Source organism: Opisthorchis viverrini, assembly GCF_000715545.1.
Source record: "Opisthorchis viverrini unplaced genomic scaffold opera_v5_57, whole genome shotgun sequence".
NCBI classification, from domain to species: Eukaryota; Metazoa; Platyhelminthes; class Trematoda; order Opisthorchiida; family Opisthorchiidae; genus Opisthorchis; species Opisthorchis viverrini.
This window is the reverse complement of record NW_008751714.1, coordinates 197,249-210,546: the sequence shown is the minus strand read 5'-3', so window position 1 is coordinate 210,546 and position 13,298 is coordinate 197,249. Positions and strand designations below refer to the sequence as shown.

At 42.0% G+C, this 13,298-nt stretch overlaps 1 protein-coding gene across 1 annotated transcript in view; it reads left to right on the top strand.

The window, feature by feature from the left end:
* Positions 1–3,675: 3,675 nt before the first annotated feature.
* Positions 3,676–13,298, top strand: part of T265_03835 (hypothetical protein) — a gene marked incomplete at both ends in the record, with an annotated part of 73,859 nt that continues 64,236 nt past the window's right edge. Inside the window, 2 exons of the mRNA XM_009168416.1 lie at positions 3,676–3,920; positions 10,388–10,455. The remainder of the gene's footprint in view (positions 3,921–10,387; positions 10,456–13,298) is intronic.

The window sequence follows — 13,298 nt, the reverse complement described above, 5'->3', positions numbered from 1 at the left end:
TCGCAAGAACGTCTGGGAGGTCGTTGACGTAGATCAGAAACAGGAGTGGTCCCAAGACGGAGCCTTGAGGAACTCCAATGGAGACCGGCGCTGGAGAGGAATAGGATGAGCCTATTCTAACTCGGAATGACCTGTCTGATAGGAACGCCTTGATCCAGCGAAGGATTTTCCCTTGAATCCCGTAAGACTCGAGTTTGTGGAGTATGGAATGTCGTCGTTTGGTGTGCTGAGATTTGTAGCCAATGAGTTTCGCAAGGTCCTTACAGTTCTGGACATATACAACCCACCGAAAATTTTGAACATTTCTGTGGACATATGATAGGTGAACAATATCCCGTGAAAACTGTGACGGTAAATTGGAGACGCAAGTGCGGTCAGTAAGTTAAATGTTCGATGTAAGGTTGTGCTGCTTCTGTATTCGAAAAGTCACCAGGAAGCACCTATGCGTCACTGAACATCCACGCATTTTAAGTCACGGAACAGTCCGTACATATTACACCGTATGCCTCGCCTGGACAATCCGTACAGCAGGTCTTTGTTTGTCACAATACTAGCTGTAAGACTCCAACAAACCCGGCAAATGCTGCACCGCAAGAACCCACTACTTTTCTGTTGCCTTACAGTCTACTGTTTGTACATAACCCGCAAATGCTCTGTACGCGCACAAACAAGGATGCTTCGTTTTGACGATGTGACAAACGACCGTCTAGAAAATGCCAGTGGTCACCTGGAAAAGCGGCCGATTTGCTTTTGCGACTCTATGAAATGCGTACGTCATACACTGCAGCCGAAAGGAAATCCTAGTTGGAAACGGCTACTTTCTGAGTGTTACCTGTTGAATGACAAGATACGCTTTTCCCTTCGTTCTGGGGCACTTCGGATCCTTGTGAGTATACCCATGTAAATCTAGGAAGTTGACATATGCTGAAAAATGCATATATACCTCCCACTACTCAAGGTGACTCCGTTGTATCGAGTGATCTCCCTATCTAGAGGCCAGTCTGCTCCAAGTAGCACCAGGACTGCGAATGAACTGCAGGCGCTGCGTAACTGTTACCCTTCCCCTTAATTACTTAAACAACCAATTTCACACCTTCACACACTGCCCGCATCCTGCTTTGTCTGCCTCACAATCACGCGTCAAAGTCGTGTCGAATAAGACCTAGCTTGCCAAACATTATTCCTATCGACACGCCTGATAATGTTCCGTCGCTTCACACCAGTATCGGCGAAATAGTCATGGCAAGTTCCCGACGGGGGGATAACGGAGATGGTTTGAAAGTTGCATCGAATTGGACTGAAAACAATACGAAATCATATGGAGTTCTTGAAAATTTCACGGAACAGGTGTTGAACAGTGGTTGATACGTTGTTCATCAACCTCGTATTCGTCGAGATGCTACCACACGATTGTGAGGCGGATAAGACGGGATGAAGTTATTAGTTGAAGGTGTGATATTGATAGGGAGAGTGACTTTTCGGAAATGTAACCATTACAGCTGAAGGCCAAGTAGTCCAGACCATCTCCAAGAGATGGATTTTTCAGGGGCAAGTTCTGCTCCGCGAAGACCCGACGTTTGTGGCTGGCGACCTGCCGTCCGCGATTGAGGACAAAGCGGTCAAATACAGATGGCGGTGCAGGGACACAGAATTAGGATTTGGTGCATTTTCTGACCGGCCGATTAGCAGCCCTGACCACCGGCTTGCAATAGATCACACGTCATCTCACGTCGACATTTGTGATGATCAAGCTTGGCTGCTTCGCAGTGGTGATCTTCAGGCTTCTCACTAAGTTGGGTGTGGATATGATTACGTGATTCTTTCTGCCTAGCAGTGGGTTCATCCAGAAGGCGCACTGATATGTTTGTTAAGCGGTCCACAGAGAATCGAATATTGATATTGGTTTTGACGGAAACACAAAATGTCAGCAAAGTGCGTCCCAGAAGTCCGTATGCGTCCCCAATTTCCGCTGCAGGAAGGAGCTGATAGACAGCCTTAAGTTAATACCATTAGGCTGGTGCGAATGCTGTAGAGTGACAGATTAGGGAAACGGTGATGTTGTAAGGGCCACCGGTTGCAGTATGTTCTTTATCGAGGCACCATGCACTTCGGGTGCATCGCGAAATTCTTGAAGCATATTACTCTGTGGGCGTCATCTACATGAAATAATGCAGTGAGAGTCATGTATTCACGGACCTGACAGACTATCGTCGCTGAAGTACTAACTTTACAGAGTATATATAGTTCCTGGTTTGTCAGCCAGCGACATTCCGATCAGCTAACTCATTCTTCCCACATCTCGGTTGGTCAAAAGTTTGTTGAAAACTACGCAACAAGAAAAACGTACATTTCTTTCGGGGACATATGTAATAATCAAAACGTCCGAAAAATTCAAAACTTCCACTCGTCCAGTTTGACCATGTGGGCGTCACATGAAATAATGCAGTGAGTCATGTATTCACGGACCTGACAGACTATCGTCGCTGAAGTACTAACTTTACAGAGTATATATAGTTCCTGGTTTGTCAGCCAGCGACATTCCGATCAGCTAACTCATTCTTCCCACATCTCGGTTGGTCAAAAGTTTGTTGAAAACTACGCAACAAGAAAAACGTACATTTCTTTCGGGGACATATGTAATAATCAAAACGTCCGAAAAATTCAAAACTTCCACTCGTCCAGTTTGACCACTGACGCTTAAGGGTCAGAATGGACGTGTGCGCGGTGTCCCATATGTCCGCTGTTCTCGAATTCGCTTTAATCTAGCTAGTTGAACCCTTAGATGCATGAAAATCTTGTGCGTAAGCTTAGTTCATTCAGCTGTCTGCTGTGATCGCTGACATGCTCGTCCTGTCATGCTCTTCGATTTAGAATGGAGGTCTCTGCTGCAGTTTATCACAAAATTAAACAAACAGGGTAAGCTGTCATCTGCAAAACTGACGTTTCTCAAACCTCACCCAAGTTATACTAACATATTTAATGTGTATACCGCGATGATAACTCGGAATAGCAATTATCAAGGTCCCAAGACGGAAGCTGGAATTCGTCCCGCCAAGAAGGACATACAGAGCAAAACTTAACTAAGAAGGTGACCATCGTGTATTCTTCGTCCACAAGCACAGTGCAGAGTCCGTAAAACTGAATCAAATTTTTCAGCTCAGAACTACCTGAAACACCGGCATATCATAAGGGATTCACGTTTTCCGCAATGCACGATATCCCATCATATTACACACCGTTTCCAGAAGCAGAAGAATTGCACGGGAATTCATTAGATCTAGACATTCTTCACTATGAACTGGTAATCTTGAGAGCATTGTAGCATTAGAGAATACCTAGCTGCTGTTTCTTAGGTCAAACGTTGCCATCTTATTAAGTTAGAAAGTGAATAGGTGTACTTGCACTCCACGCATACAAATTCGGTTTGATCCCTCTAGCCGGAAGATTTTTGATATTCGCCTTGCACCTATTTACCGACTGCTGAAGTGCTACATCTAAGATTCTCACAACCAGGCTACTCGGAGCGAAAAGGACGCTAATTCTGCGGCGCGTAATAAGAAAATGACCTTGCGATGTTAGCATGTGAGTGCAGAATGTTTTGTTGTTTGCACCACATAGGACGCAAATAATTCACGGTCCACCCACAGAGTTAACCATTTTATCAGCATGTTGGTAACCGTTTTGTCTGAAGCTGTTTTGACCTGTTCATCGTGAAACCTTCGAATCATATGAATATGAATAGCAGAATTCCCGGGTTTGAAGAATTTCCAGATTAACTGTCGACCAGGTCGTGGGTGCTCAGAGCAGAAAGTTTTGCAATTCTGCCGTTCTAACCCGTTGGTACACTTGCTCAAGCTGATAATAATGCTTTTTGGTGCAGCTTCGTTCAAGCCATTTTCAGGATTGTTAAGTTTCATGAGGTGAGTAGGCCTTACTTTCAAACCGTTCCTTTAAACGATCTTATGACAGAGATGATGCTGGAAGATTTGCTTGATGGCAAAAGACTACTAACAATAAAGTCCCACTTGTTAATGATGGAGGATATAATTCCTCAATCCCACTCTTTACAATACTTGGCTGCATGTAATGTAAGCTACTAGGCCTGGTGGGGGCTGATGCTATTACCACAACCTCGGAAACAATTTATCGTTAGTTCGTCACATACAAATTGGACCTGCATGATAAATATCTCATTTGCGGCTGAATGGCGCTTTAGGTATCACTGATTTGTTTCAAAAATACTCCCATCAGTATGCCTATTCACAAGCCATGGCAACTTCGGACAACTATTAGGTGCGAACCAATGGACCGCCGGGGATTGTATTAAAAAAAGCGGTACACCTTACGCAAAGACGGACAGCGACTGGAAGAGACACTTCAAAACGCTGTTGCAGTGCATATAAACCAAATTAGGTCCTATTTATTATTAAAATCCTTCGAAGCCTTCATTGAACTCCTCCGAGGTCACAAAAATGAAGAGTCTAAAAGTTGTGGTAATAGTGACATGGCCTGGTGGGCAATAGTCATTAACATTAACCAAATTTATCCTCTACTACAGCTGTAATGTCCGTCGACAGAACTCCAGGATTAATCCCGTGTTTCAGGTTTCTCTGCCGGTTATATCCCCAACCAGATTATAGCTGGTGACATCGTGGATCTTCGATTAGGCAGTTAGACTATATCTTTCTTCTGCTGCCTCTGTGAAATGCAATAACCTTTGTGTCACTCAGATTCTTTCGTGATAATCAGGTTGTTTTCCCAGGTGCTGGCCTTAGTACATCCCAACATCAACTGTCATCAAGGTTTTGCAGTCATGTTAATCGAAACTTCTGTCCGTAGAAGTTTGCCCCAGTCATTCGTTATATGTTTTCAAATTCGAGAAATGTGAAGCCCTCCGTCTGTTTGTCTATTCTGTATTCTTGAGCTCATTTCGTACGACGTACGTCAGCGGGACCATTTATTCAATCTCTGGATATCGTCAATAATCACGTTTAAAATAGAAGAAAAACTTTCCCTTTGTTGCCTATGGTCAAGCACAAAAATGCTCATGTTATGACACCCTTGTCGTTAAGTTTCCCCCGGCTAGTAGCCGGGAGGTCACGGGTTCGAGACTCTTCGGAGTTCCGTGAGATGCGCACTGCTGATGATTCCCAATAAGGATGAAACAGCTGTACAGTGCTTCTCGGCTTCTCAGCATAGATTGGCTTCACTTACAGGATGAAATCTCCACAAAGTTAGATTGCTTATTTCAGTAAAATAAGAGCCAGTTCCTTGGACTTTAGACTGCTGGTCTTATTGTGACACTTTACAAACTCGGTACCGCCACCACAGATATAATCTACAAAAATTGTAAGCACTCCTGTTTCTGACACCGTTTCAGCAGAGTAGTCGTTCGATGATAGGACACGGTGGCTAAAACAATAATATTTTTACAAGCAATATATACCTGAATGTAATCGTACGCAAGATTCTCACTTCAAAACCAATTGCCGATTGACCCAATTCAACTGATTCGTGTCCTTTATACTTGAAATTAAAGCAACTGTTTCTACACGTACAACCACTTTCAGTTGCAACCTTATGACGGAGCTCCGTTGAATAGTTAGTGAAGTGCCTCTCGCCAAATGTGTTGCTAAACGGGTTAAGGTTTGCGCCTTGTGCACTCCCATATTTTTTACCACCATCATTGCCGAACAGTATATGGCTTACGGAATTTCTATACTTCTAACACTGCGTCGTAGAATATTTCGTTCATTATATTTGGTTGTGAACCTTGTGCTACAGTTTTGTCAGTATGCCTATTCACAAGCCATGGCAACTTCGGACAACTATTAGGTGCGAACCAATGGACCATTGTTTCTGAACCCTGAACCAATGTCTGGACACGTGCTGATGACTCATTGCACGAGCTGATAAAATTCTCATTGTAAACTGAACCAATAGTCGCCAGAGAATCATACAGCTTTTATAAATCGCAATATTGCTGATTGATGCAACAGGATCGCGCGGAGTAACCCCTCTTGAGTGCAGAGAATTATCCTCAAGTGAGTTTGCTCCAATTTTCTTGGTATCAGTAAGACAGCGTAGTATCAGACCTTCACAAAGAAATCTTCGGCTAAACTGAAAATTTTGGATGAACAGACCGATCCGCGAGGAAAATTGCGATAGAAAACTGTTGAGGGGCTCATATAAAAAGTTCGTAGCTTGTGAATAACGTAGCCATGAAATGTGGTTGCAGATACACAATTTCCCGACTATGCAAACGTGATACGTGTGTAGCACCTTTTGGAAGGACTTAAACTAAACTCTTCTGAACCAAAATTTTGTTATGTAAGTGTAGTCAGTCCGTGCCAAAAGGCCAAGAAGCGTTGTTGGTTTTTCACCCTAATTGCGACCTTTTGGATAATAGTTCGAACACAACTCTCAAACCAAGAGGAGTTGAGCAGAAGTGCGATTAATTCGAATATGGATACAACATAGCACCACATAATTCACATTCAGTGGTTTTATGTTACCTTCCTCCATGAATGACGATTTATCAGGTAGGAAGGTTCTTTGATAGTGCGAATGATTTTTTCTGTAAACTAATTACAGATTGCTAAAAACGTGGGAGGTTTGGATTTTCTGTAGATACTTCGTCCTGTACGTCAAACCAATCTGTACTAAAAAGTCGGTACTTTTGAGTCAACTACGCTGCTTATTAATCGATTATGATTGAACTGTTGATTGTTCAAGCTACTAGCCTGGAAGTCACGGCTTAAAAACTTCCTAGCGTTTTGTGAAATGCTTGCTGCTAATGACATCCATTACGGACGAAACAGCTTTTCAGTAGTTTTGGGCTTTTTATCATGCGTTAGCTTTACTTGCAAGACAAAAATTCCAAAAATCTTTTTGTCTATCAATATATTCTGGGCGTTTGTCGTGAATTCACAGGGGTCCTTGGTTCTTTCGGCAGTCAATTAGGCAAGGGGTTACAGAAATTTTTACAATTAATGCTTGACGTTCACAGACGGGTGGCTTTCTAAAAATGTATAGTTTCTCAAAGAATGATGACGATATACCTAAAATTCACAGCTTACAAATTACATGAATGATTGAGCAATTTAAATGCGCCTGTAGCGTTCTCGCTTCGACGGTTTTTGAGGATTCATTTACCTGGGCTATTCGGTTGTTATTCAGATTTTATAAAGGATTAATGAATGCCTTCCGTGTGTGATTTGAACGGACAGACCATTAACTTGTGCTTTGGTACATACAACTTTTGGGCATACTGCTAACTACTTACCGGGAGGGGGTTTGGATTCTAGAAAAGTTTTATTTCAGGAGCGGCAGAAGTTCTTGTGTTGATGTGAGTATCGAGTCAGTACACCATTTTGAAAATTCAAAGCTGCGTTTTGCTACTTGTGGCCAGGTGATGAGTGTTGGTCTTTGCGTCTTGGAGTTCCAAAGTAACTTAAAATCTCTCACGGTTACTTTCATAAAACTAATAAAAATCAACCAAAGCAAAAGAATTTGCACTAGAAAGATCAGCAAACAACTGCTTCCAGTGGAATCAACTGTTTTTTTTCCAGAGTTATTTTCTGAACAATGCAAACTATATATGCTGTGTTGTACGCTATCCACATTAAGCCTTTGCCCACAAAACATGGTTTTGTGTCCGAACAAATATGGCAAAAACTCAAATGTGAAGAACTTTTTATTCAACTAATGGGGGCAAAGAATACCATGAAAATCCATGGTACTGTTCGCGCGAATTTACTGACCAGAATGTCCGTGGTTCGAGCCCAACCTATGCCAGTTGACTCCCTCTGTCTAGGCTTTGGCACTCTGGTGATATCTAAGTCCTCGTGCTCCCTCCTGATGACACGACAGTTGGACACCGAAAGGGTGATACAGCTAAACGGTATAATGGTTCAAGTAACCATGCTTCCTGTGGTACTACTAACAGCAACAATGCATGAGAAATACACAGATGCAGCACTCTCTAAGATATGAGCTCGATGATTACATCGATTTGTTTGTGTTAAGACCTTGTTCATTCCACAGGTGCAAGGCAACATGGGAATTTCCGCCTGATAACCACGTAATACAGTGACCAACGCATGGCTTATATGCTGACCAATACACTGGATCGCCTTGTGAAGTCAACTTCATTGACGGCACAAAATGTGGCATGCTGTCAATCTTAATGTTATCGATGAAAAGTTTTCACTGAGTCTTCAACAAGCTATTCATAGCCAAGTGAATTAGTGTAGTCCTTATGATTGCCTACATGCATTTATTGGAAATGAGCTCAGCTGCTTGATGTTTCCAATGTTTCGATCTCTTCTCTGTCATTCGGACTTGCTTATTCTGACGTTGCCATCAAAGCTCATCAGATTAGTGCACATTTATATTTAAATGACTTCCACGTAATATGCATACATTAGTATAAAAATACCTACTTTGTTCTGTTTTTTTTATTTTCGAGCTTACAGTCTACGGATAGCTTATCCTTGAATTTAATCGGTGGAAACAACGTAGTGAATTAAATCTTGAAACCATCGTAGCGTGCACTCAGAAATCTACTGTAGACCGAAAGACGTATTAAGCGCGAGGAAAAATATAATTCACTCTAAAAGCGCCGCTTTCTGTATCCTCAATATGTTTTATGCTTTGCATCTGGCTCCTACTGGCACTTACCAAGGATGGGCTGTGGTTGTTTAGTCCCTTTAGTTTTTCTCTATAGGGTGTGAAGTCCACTCTACCTCCATGGAAAAAATAATTGCTGAATAATTTCCGGAAAACGCACAATCGGTTTTGTACTTCTTGGAGCTAGTCAGCTAACCCCAAGTCTTCGTCAAATAGCAAAAGCGTTGACAAATATACTCATTTACAAATCAAAATTTAATCACGAGAAGCTCACCTGAATACCAGCCGCATCTATGTCTGCGAAAAGGAGCTGTGAAAAATAAGCGGTTGTAATTCTGTGAAATATTAGTGACGCAAGTCATCTTCCACCGTTTTTCCCCATATTCATACAGTTTTATGATAACAAAGGTCCGCAAATTCATGTAGTCGAATGGACAAAAAATGTTGCCCGAAATAGTGACAATCGTCAAGGGCGTTTAAAACCAGAACTCTGGAATATTCAGTTTCCCAGGCATTTTATGTCTGCTGGTGGAAGCAGAAGAAAAAGAAGTCACCGTGCATGAAAAATCTGATTATTGGATCCAGTATTTCAAATAGTAGACCCTGTTTTTGAGTTAACTAGTTTTACGATTTAGCAGCACGTTCAGCACCACGGTTGGACACTTGATTAGAGCATTATGGAACATAGTTGAGCTCCTCAACTTGTCTTATTGCGACTGCTTGTGTTAGGTTGTTGACGAAAGCAGAATAACATGATCCCAGTCAGCATGGTGGTTCGGTTTTTGAATATGGTCATACTTAATGCCACGAATGTGATTACCCTTTCAAACTTCTTGAAAAATGGTAGACAAATACCGGTGTAATACTCATCCTGTAAAGCCAGCATTCCAAAACTGAAAACCGTCTTTGGGTCGCCCGTTGGCTGGTTGATTCTCGAAATGGAATCCCTATAATAAGTGTAATAAAGCTGCGTAAGCTGGATTTAAAAGTGGAGCCAAAAACATTATTTTTGTTTGTCTATTTATTCCAATGATACACGAATGCCACCCGACTGTGAGCGAGCTGACCGAGTCATACGTACAAAACAAAACATGTAGGTCAGTGGAGCATGATTCACACACCAAGAACTTTTAAACTGTCGTGCACATATTTTTAGACGTAGGCCGCGAAGCAAGTGCTGACTATCCAAAGTTTACACAAAATCAATTTCACGCTATCTTTGTGCCCCCTTCAGCTATATTAATTGCTGTGAGAAGCACCGTAGAAAATAATGCAGCTGTAAATACACTTTTGTGACAGCACCTTAATGAACATGACACGTGGTGTCAAGATGAGCACTGGAATGGTTCCAGCAATCGAATAAGGAGGGCAACGAAGCGCTAGACCTTTATTCTGGGATCATATAGAGATTTTTAAGCTAGTTAATTGTCGATCTTAGTAATGAACTTTGCTCTCTATGGCACAGTTGTATTCTTGTGTTATTATGCTGTTGAAAGCCTGCATATATCATAGAGTTTAGAATCTCAAGCTTGTTGTTATCTGACATTTTAAGTACTTGAAATACCCCAGTACTTTCTCTTTACACCTGAGCTTTCCGGCTTTTACTTCACGCAACCGAAAATTATTGTTCTTGAACCAGAGTTTCGCCGTGTCCTCAGACGCATGCATCAGTGTATGAAGGGGTGTGTTCACGATTGTAATGTACGCCGTACTTCCAGCGAAGTATTCGGTGAAAATATCTTTCATTGATTTTCAGCCCTGTTTAGCCCGACGCTCAATGGCAATGCGGACAAAAATGCACTCTTGTATGAAGTCAAGGTCCAGGTATGTGTTTGTCGGTTTGATAGATGGCTTTTTTGTCTTTGGAGGTGAAAATCCCTATCAATACATCTTCTTTTACAAACAAGCGCCAGTGATGAGCAACAGCTTGGGATTGCAGGATCTTTATTCGGATTTGGTCAACTGAAGAGATCTCATGGTTGAGTGACTGTCTCGAGGAACGTGACGAAAATAGTGTTTTCTGAGGGGTAGTCTTTCTAAAGGCTGATAGGTGTGCCCGGTTATTCAGCGCTGTGATCTCGAAGAATTTCAAGACCAATAGTTTACCGAGAAATCGTGTTCATATCAAGGGTTGACTCTCGTTAATACCGTCTTTGTTTTGTTGTTTGTGCCAGTGAAATTTCATAAAAAAATAAACAGTCCCCTGGTAAATTTAACGTACACGGCTTTTCTGTAAGAAGGTATGTTCATTTTGCCCTTCTTCGGTGGTTATTATTCACTAATGACGCATTTAAATCTACAGTTCATTGATGCTATCCTTTGCTCCTGCCAACATTCCATAATTATTCTTCAGAGTTTCTTTCGAAAAAAAGATTTTTTATCAGATGTAGATGAATCAGTTTAGACGGATGTTCCTAAACACTAAGTTCCTAAGTATTTCAGGTAATGCGGCCACCCTTTCATATCCAGACAGCTTATCTTAGCCAGCTAGTTGCTCTTACGGAAGATACGGTGATTTGTAGACGTTGTCTTGGTACTTGATGAACCACTTTTGTCAAGACTATGGTCAGTTCAAAACAGTGAACTAAATGAAACCTTTCACCTTTCATCGGCCTGGGTGGTGTTTTGTTTCACAGTACCAACATGGTGACGTTAAGGAATACCAAAATCCATGTTAAGAAAACCCACTGGTATTTTTGGAAATAAAAATTACAGGAGAACCAAGGAGATATTGACTCGTAGGGAGCAACATCCTCTTTTACAACAAATCGACTGTTCAACGCAATAAATGTTACTGCGAAAGACTGTGCTTCTTGTCAACCTCTCTAAGCGTGGGCAGACAGTAAGCCACCTTGGATTGGCTCATTGGATGACCTGCTGACTTACAGACCGGCAAATCTGTGGTTCGATTCCGACTCACTGCTTCTCTATAGGCTCGGGCAACCTGACAGTATGTCAGACCTTGCGCTTCCTTCGGATGGCATGGCAGCTAGGCACCGAAAGTGTGTTTGGGCTAAAGAAGAACTCTACTAACATCCTGCTGTTCACGCTACGAAATCCTTTAATGCTGGCCATGGAACATTTTTGTTTTGTAGAGTTGTAGAGTTTCTACTGACATTATCACCGAAGATGGGTAATGAAATCGCTGTACGTTATTTTCGTAACCACATGTTCAATTGCTCTTTCTGGAAGTTACCAATAATGGCAAAACCTGAAACCAATATGGAACCAAGATAATGTTTCTGTATATTTGATTTTTTATTTCCACCAGTTTGAGTTCTTCGTTTGTAATCGTGGATAGTAAAAGGAGCATCCGGTTGTAGGAGACCTACCGGAACATACAATCAGCGGATGTTCTCCATGGACGCTTTCTGAGTTACAATTAGTAAAATATCAGTGGTTGGGTTGGTTATTTGGACCATCAGTACAGAAGAATATTTAAATTAAACAATACTTATGCAGCTTTGCTCATTCATCTCTGATAGCAGCTGCCTTGAAGAAGTCTCATCATTACATACCTACTTGCAGTGGGCATTTTGCGGCCTGCGGTCCATCTAACCGCGACCCCTTTCTGTATTCTCACGAACTGAAAATGGGGCTCAGTCTGATGTTAAATAAATAAGAGTGTGGTTCAGCATATATCCTGTCGAAAACTGCGTTAAATTTCAGTTTGTTTTCAGCGTTTGGGAATCAAGGACTGCCGTTCTGCATAAGCTGCACACTCTCAGTCGATTGGCTTTATTAATAGGTTCTTTCTCTCACGTCTTGCGTCTACTGCTCTATATGTGCCTAGAAGTGAGCTAGGTTGAGGCATGCAACCACATGAAAAGCTGCATAACTGGGGGGTGTTTAGTACTGGTGCTTACAGCTTGCATTGTTGTTACAACAGACGCTTTGGTGCTATTTTACTGGAACGGGCAGCTGGGTAGTAAGTGAATCCGCCTAACAAACAGGTTATCATTCCAAATAGTCTCCCTCCATAGAGAACAATCGAAAGGTGGTATGCGGTGAACGTCTTTAGAAATCACATAAGTTTTACATAAAGTGCATTGTGTCGAGGATTCGATGAAGGTCTTCATATCCAGTCAATCGTAAAAAACGTCGTTTTCTGTAAAAGAAAATGTTCGTAACTCAGATAGCATAGATGATCGTTGGTTTGTTTGCTGAGCTGGGCAATTTGATTGCAAACGCTTCATCACCAACCGAGGTGACATCATCAGTGCGTTGTCAGGAAGCGTGGTGGAGCGTAGCGATGGGTTGATTGTTGTTTAAACGAGATAAGCATTACAAGATAGGGTTAAAGCACCTTCCTTAAATTGCGGATTCGTTGTTGTCTTCCTGCGAGGCATATACTCCTTCCTTTGTTGTCACCATTCATATGTCCGTTAGTATTTGAATTTTTGAAATAACTTTTCTGCGAAAACGATTTTTGTATGCTGATGACAGGTTTATCAAACCAATGAAGCACAGTGTGGTCTTCGTGGTCTTCTTCGAGAGAGTCCTCCAGGGCCGTATAAGTTAATGAAAGTTTCACAAATGGCATTCGTTTAAACCAGCGTCTCCCATCGGGCCATAGGAGGGCGTAAGTTGGGATTGAACGGTTTTCAATGGGAAGCTTGGTGGTGAGGAGGGACGGAGCTATGAACACATGAATGATGATGTCTACT